Below are 6,318 nucleotides of genomic sequence, written 5' to 3'. Positions count from 1 at the left end.
ACGTGCAGTTCCCCACGTGGCGGCCGCGCGCGCCCCCCGGCCAGGGAACAGCCCGCCCGGCACGTTCGCGCCCCCGTCCGCGAGCCGGGGGAAGACGGGGTGGGGTGGGGGAAAGCCCGCCGAGGGACAGCCACCAATCGGCGGGAGGCAGGCGAGCCGGAAGGGACCAATGACGGGAGGCGGTGCCGGGCGGTAACCAATACCGAGGGGGGGTCGCGGGAGAGTCCCCGCCCCCCGGCGCCCCGAACGGCTCTGCGGCCGAGCGCGGCGCCAGCTTGGAGCGGCTGCGGCGGGCGGGCAGCGCCTCCCGCCTTCCCTCGGCCGGCGGCCCCGGCGCCCGCCTCCCCCCCCGTCCCGTGAGGGGTGCCAGGAGCTGGCCCCCTTCCCGGCAGCCCTCCGCTGCCGCTCACCCAGGCCAGAGCCTCAGCTGTGAGGGGGGGGGGGGGCGTGGCGGAGGCCCCGCTTAGGCCTCGTCCTCCGTGCTGGGAGTGTCTCCCGTGGGAGACCGGCCTCCCTGAGGAGCCGTGAGGGTCCTGCGTGCCGCTCTGCCGCTTTCCCCTCCCGGTTGGAGGGGTGAGAGCTCCCTCTGAGGGACGGGGGAGCTGTGCGTTCAGCCCCGGCGTTACCACAGCCCAGGCATGGGCGAGCTGCTCCTCAGAGGGGGACAGCCCGGGAAATGGGGGAATAAAGGTGACGGTTCGACCTCAGGTTGGCGTGTGGGGAGCGCTGTTTTGTTTTAGTACAAGAGCGAAAAGTTCGGTTAAATTTTAGGGAAAATGATCTTGTGTTTTCACTTTCAGTGCAAGAAGCAAAGAGGTGGTGAGCGGCAGGCACCCAGGCTGGATGCCCAGCCCAGGCGCTCAGTATGGCCACACCATCCTGCACAGACGCTTCCTGCTTCCAGAGATGTTTCTTCACCCCCATGTTTTAAAATACCATTTACAGCCCAATAAAATAATGCCATAAATACACAAGAGTGAATAAATAATTGCACTGATCAACTGTCCACTCTAAATCTTGCAAAATTCTTCAAAGAGCTTGGAAAACTCACCTTAGGACATTATTTGACTTCTCCCCAGCTTTACTGATTCTCGTTGCACTAATTCTGCCTTTATTGTCAGAGTTTGGGGTTGATACTGGATTAAATCTTGGCTGAAAGAAAGCTAAATAGGCTAAATCTGAGGAGAGCAAGTACTAATGGTGCCTGTAGACAGTCCAGATTGAGAGACTTGGTATAGGTATAGCATTACACAGAGTGTTTAATAATACAGCGAAAGCAGCATGTGTGCACGATCCACTGCTTAAATATCCCAGATATTTACCCAGTCCTGGGCAGCTAATTCCTTTGTGTCTCTAATCCATTAATTTCTTTAGCCCCTTTTTGAACCCTTTTAATTCCCTTGGCTCCGCCACGTCCTGCCCCCGCAGCTTCACCAGAGGCCGATGTGTTACGTGAAAAACTTACCTTGCTTTTGTTTGCTTGGGAATTTCTTTGGTGTCTCCAGCTTTTGTCTTAGGGTGTTTACTGCCTAATTATTCTTTCAGTATTTGTGACTCAGGAGCTCTATCACGTTCTCCCTCCCTGCCCCACTAGTCACGTCCTTTTGGTCTTCCCTTACGCAGAAGCTGACTTCTCCCTCTGATGAACCCCGAGAACCCTTCGCTGTAAATTTAGTAGTTTTACCTATGCTTTTGGGATGGGGTGACCAGGTTGACACCGGTCATCAAAATGTGGTACTTTATACACCAGCATAACGATGTTTAATACTTTGGTTTCTATTTCTTTCCTAACAGCTGCCAACGTTTGATTTTACTACTGCAGAGCGTTAAGCTGATCTTCTCAGACAACTATCAACAATCACCCTCAAATTTCTTTATTCCTGAGAGGTAATAGTTGATTTAGAGCCCATGACTGTATACGTATGATTAGCATAATTTTTCCAAGATGTGTTTCTTACTGACATAAAATCACATCTGCCATTCTGTCTCCTCATCGCATCGTGCTGTGAGATCTTTCCCTGGTTTCAGGCACGGCTGTTTGGGATAATTTTGCCTGTAAACGTTGTCACCTCACTACTCACTCCCTGGTCGGATTTTTTAATGATGTGTTGAACAACAGATCGCCCGGTCCAGATCCGTGAGGGATCCCATCTGTTTTTCTCTCACCTTGGGGAATGGACATGAAACTGTTTATTCCTACCCTTGGTTTCTCAAGAAATTTTAACCACTTATCTACAAGAGAAGCTTCCTTCCCTATCCCGCAAAAATTTGGTCACTCAAAATTTGACAGGGAATCTTGGTGAATTTCCATGCACCTGTAAGTGAAAAATCACAATTAAATATATTTTGTGATGGTTTGGCCTATTTTACATAAATAGAACTAATATATGCCTATTTCTGGGGGGTTTTTTTTGGACTCCTAAATCTTTGTAGTGGTCCCAATATTGCTATGTAGGCAATGTGAGCAACACACCCAATTTTTTAATTAATTGTGCAACATTTTGAAACAGGGGGAAAACCACAATGGAAAGAAGAATGCCATGCATAAAAACCCCCACCTGTGTCTGCAGGATGACCATTACTCCCAGCTTTAATTTCAATTAATATTAAATGTTAGTTTGAGTCCAACAAAGCTTCGCAGTTGAATAAGTTTGGCTTGTTTTTACCCACCCACTGCTCTGCCCGGCATTTTACTTTGGCCTCTGTCCCTTGACCTCAAGAGATTATTCATTTCTGAATACATGAGCTCAGGATAAACTGCTTAACTGACGTTTTGAATCCATTAATATAATTCATTTTGTTTTGATAGGAGATGAATCAGAGCCAAACCACCGATACCAATTTAACCAAATAAACTGGAGGGTTTTTACTAAATTTTCCTGCATGTTGTTGCTGTTACAAAGGATCGACATGTACTGTGATCTGAGCAACTCCAGACTGGGAAAATCGAGATCTCAATTTTAAAGTTGCTAATTCTTGCAGTTTTTGGAATGTGATGCTGTTAAAATCCTCAGTTTGTGGGATCGAGACGTTTGAGGAAGAAATGTAGGGAGGGGAGGAGAAAATAAAGTAAAATTTATCAACCGTGCTGTTGAAGAAAGGTATGAAAATATCCTAAAAAGCATCCTCTGTGAGTTTGGATGCTGCCCTTTGAGTTTCCCGAGACACACAAGCTCGTCTTCCTGATGGCTGCAATTGCTCTGAGTTACGCAAGTCAACCGACCCGTCATTGCTCACCGCCCTCCTTCCCAAATCGAGCGTCGACAGCCGAGACTGGCAAAAGAAGAGCTAAATGCCCTCCCAGACTCGAGGCACCGGCTCTCATCGAAGTCGCATCTAGTCAGGGCCATCCAGTCGGGAAACCAGACTGCTCCCCCCATTTCTGGGGGCCTTGAGGACCACTGACAAAGTCTGGCCACGTCCCCACTACTGAACTCTCTTAGCCCCAGGAGAAGAGACGCTTTATTCTAGCTGCCTCCTGAAATCATCCGCAGCCCGTACTAACTCCTCACCCATGCCTGGGAGTTATTTGGAGGCATGCAAGTTGACCCACGGCAAAATTATGCTGAGGTCTGTGCTAACAGCGTGAGCGATTCCATCGATTTGAAGTTAATCACGTCTCAACGGGACTTTCTTGCTTCACACGCTGCGAGCGATTAATTACCTTCTTGAAGCAAGGGTTGCAAAACCACTTCTTGTGGGGTAGGAGGGTTTTTGTGGCGACCGCGCAAAACGGTTCGTCTCCTCCCGATGACTTCTGGCGGGCCGAGAAACGCGAGAGGAAGCCATAGCTAAGCATCATCTCCTGCAAGCAGCTGGGATTCAGGACACCTGCCTTGCTCATCTCTGTTTTGCAGAGCGTAATTTCTTCCAACATACAGGAAGAGTTTGAATCGGGCCGTCAGGAGGAGATGAAGTTCTTGCACGCTGTAGGGAGCAGGAGGTTGGTGGGCTCGAGCGTGTGCCTCTGCGCAGCCTCTGGTTGGGAGCAGGTTACGTGACCTTCCCAGGCTCGACGCTCTTAACGAGCTGGAGGGGGAAAAGCCTCCCAGATTTACATCCTAGATTTACAAGCAGCTACAAACCCTCGTCTGATCCAGAGCCGCTGTGGTGAATGTTGTGTGGTCAGGGGCTGGTCTGGGGAGAAGGGAAGTAGGTATCCGCAAAAAATAATTTACGTGCTTATTGTTTTTAAGTTAAATAATCCCAGCTTTTTTGGTTTATTTTTTTTTCAGCTGCCCGATTATTGCAACGTGCCTGTTCCAGTCACTGACACGAAAGCTGGTGGTCTGATCCTAACGCCCTTTTAATGCAATTTTGCCAATTCTCCCATCCGGAAGCATACCGGATGCCGAGCGGGACATTGGGAGGTGCTTGAAAAGATTATCCCGCAAAGCCGCGTACGCCGAAGCGAAACGTGATGTCGGGGAAAGCCTTCAGCGACGCGGTTATTCGTGGCATCTCGCACGAGCAGGGGGACCCAGGAAAGCTCCGTCACGTCAGCATCCACGGAGGAAGCTCTGACCTACGCACGTCCTGCAGCTCTCGGCCGGCTGCTGTGTCGTTTCTAAGTTACAAAGACGACGGTGATACGCGGCTGTGATTCCTGGTTATGCAATTTCAGCCGTTTGCCATTTGGCTTCCTTCCAAACGCCCTCTGGGCTCTTTTCCACATAGTAAGCAAAACAGCCTGCAACGTTTCACGCAAAAGGCAGAAACCGGTGCCCTGGACGCTCGTTTTGGGTTGCGCTTCTGCTTTTTGTTTGTAGGGAATGCTTTTCAGCGCAGCTGTCTCAGGTGAAACAAACTGCAAGGGGTAAGCGCATTTTAAAAAGAAAGCGTGTGCTTTTTTTTTGGAAGCGTTTCATTTCAAAACTGAAAAGGGAGTTCAGCTCCTTGTCCATATATAGTGCAATAAAGAGCTCGCCGCCTGTTTATGCTTTGTGGCGCGGCTGCGAGGAGCCTTCAACTGCAGCCTGGCTGCGCTTGGGATTTCCAATTGTAATACAAAAAAGGAAACAGGAAAGAACGATGTAAACATCGGTAACGAAGCCCGTGCTCGCGGTGGGCTCCGAACGGTGCCGCCGGCACCCCGGGCCTCCTCCTCCTCTCCTCCAGCTTTTCCGAGGGGGCCGTGGAAGCAGAGGCGGGCGCTGGCAGAGGTTTGCAGAGCCTTTGGCCGGGTTGCAAATCTCCCGATTGCCTCCACTGCCTCTCTCATGCTTCCAGCTGTTGGCCCTCAGCCCCTACTTGTTGCAACAAGCTCTTGGGGGGGGAAAAAAAGGGGGAAATGATCTTTTTTTTTTGCTGGATGCGTCACCGTTAGCTGAAAAATCAATGTCGGGGTGCTGTTTTCAGGCACCGTGTGACTAAGGCCCATGGAGACACCTCACTCGCACATTAAAAAATTTGCTTTTTTCTAATGCGAGTAGGAAAATGTTTGGAAATGTGATGCAAGTGCTCCCTGATAGTCTGAAGAAACAGTGTTTGATGGGCACCATATGGGCCACGTAAAAGCAAAAGCCCCAAAGCCAGCACCTGCTCGGCCAGGGGGCTCTTCTCTTGCAGGTCACCGATCAAGCCCCATCAGCAAAAGCTCATTTGGGGAGCAATCACCTCAAAAATCATCCCAGGACCCCTCGGCTCCCTCTTATCTTTCCTTCCAGTTTTCTGCAACTGTATAATTATTTTCTGAGGTGATAATGGGACTGAGCGTGGTTATTCTTCATCCCCCAGGCACCGCATGTCGGCTGTGCTCGCACCCTGCTGTCGGTGCTCCTGCACTGTGGCAGCGCCTCCTTGTTCCCCGAGTTACAGGCGGACAACAGATTGAGTGTATTTTATCCCAAATCCGTCGTGCGCGACCCAGGGGACTCGCCCAGCCAAACCTGGGCAAGGCTCCCCGCTCCCTCGCTGCCAAACGCGCGGCAGCCAGAGTCGCCTCGTCTCAACAAGCTGCCGACGGAGCTGGGAAGGGGGAAGGGAGCGAAGCCGCTTGGCTCCCGACTCCCGGCTCCTGCTCCGGCGGCTGCCGAGACGCCCACGGGGAAGCGGAGCCCGCTCTTGCGTTAAAGAGCTTGTCCCAAAACCCGCATTTCCATAATTGTGGTGTAAGCGCCCCAGCCGTGTTTCGCTGGAGGAAATGGTGCTTTTAGCCGCTCACCGCAGCTCCTGGCTTTCGCGGAAACGTTCAAACCCAGCAATAACCAGCTTTTTTGCAGCACGTACGCCTCTTAAGGGTGTTTAGGAAACATGCGGATGCGTTAAAGAGCTCACAGCCCCTCTCCTGCTCTTGCCAGGGAAGAGGTTTGCTCGGTG

At 51.1% G+C, this 6,318-nt stretch overlaps 1 long non-coding RNA gene across 1 annotated transcript; it reads left to right on the top strand.

Moving 5' to 3' along the window:
* The first annotated feature begins 842 nt into the window (after nt 1–842).
* LOC142601405 (uncharacterized) lies at nt 843–5,741 on the top strand. The gene is made up of 4 exons (XR_012834972.1): nt 843–1,665; nt 1,795–1,887; nt 2,810–4,110; nt 4,236–5,741. It is a non-coding gene; the product is annotated as an uncharacterized LOC142601405 (long non-coding RNA).
* The last annotated feature ends 577 nt before the right edge of the window (nt 5,742–6,318 follow it).

Source organism: Balearica regulorum, chromosome 3, assembly GCF_011004875.1.
Source record: "Balearica regulorum gibbericeps isolate bBalReg1 chromosome 3, bBalReg1.pri, whole genome shotgun sequence".
NCBI lineage: Eukaryota > Metazoa > Chordata > Aves > Gruiformes > Gruidae > Balearica > Balearica regulorum.
This window is presented reverse-complemented; position numbering and strand designations above follow the sequence as displayed.